Source organism: Vollenhovia emeryi, unplaced genomic scaffold, assembly GCF_000949405.1.
Source record: "Vollenhovia emeryi isolate VEMERY1.0 unplaced genomic scaffold, V.emery_V1.0 DF940166.1, whole genome shotgun sequence".
NCBI classification, from domain to species: Eukaryota; Metazoa; Arthropoda; class Insecta; order Hymenoptera; family Formicidae; genus Vollenhovia; species Vollenhovia emeryi.
The window spans coordinates 8445-9190 of NW_011966200.1; positions in this window are offsets into that span (position 1 = coordinate 8445).

Here is a 746-nt window from a genome sequence, read left to right on the forward strand (position 1 = left end):
CCCCCCTCGCCCCGTCACTCGCGCTCGCTGCCCCCCTCGCACGTCGCTCGCGCTCGCTGCCCCCCTCGCCGCCCGCACCGCGCTCCTCGCCGCTCGCGCTCGCTGCCGCGCTCGCCGCCCGCGGCCGCGCTCCCCGCCGCACCTAGGTTTTTTCCCACCACGGTGTATCTCGCGCGTCGCTCCACCTCCCGCTCATCGATCGATTTTCTTAAATGCCTCCCGAGTCCGGCCTACCGTCTCTCATAGACTTCTATAGACGGACCCTTTTACGAGGGGTAACTGATAATAGCGGTAAGGGGATCACTCGTCTGACTTCGACTCTTTCCGGTGAGATTCGGTAATATTCGGTTCACATTTCCAATACGTGTGCACACGTATATACGGCGCGTTGCTTGTGTGCGAGCGAGCGCGCGCGCGTGGCCGAACGAATCATCCCCTCCAACTTGGAGTGGGGATGATCCTGGATGGGGATTGGAAATGTGAACCGAATATTACCGAATCTCACCGGAAAGAGTCGATGTCAGATGAGTGCCTCCGCGCCCCGAATATCAGAACCCCTCTTGCCCAGAGTCGTAGCTAACATTCCGTCTATAGAAGTCTATGCCGTCTCTTGCATCCTCATTCGCTCAAACGTATAAATTTATATGTCGATAACTATTGTTACTTTGTACCTCGGTACATGATATTTCTCCTTAGTTTAACCCAATCTACCGCTATTTCCAAAGTTGCTACTTTTGCATCAGACA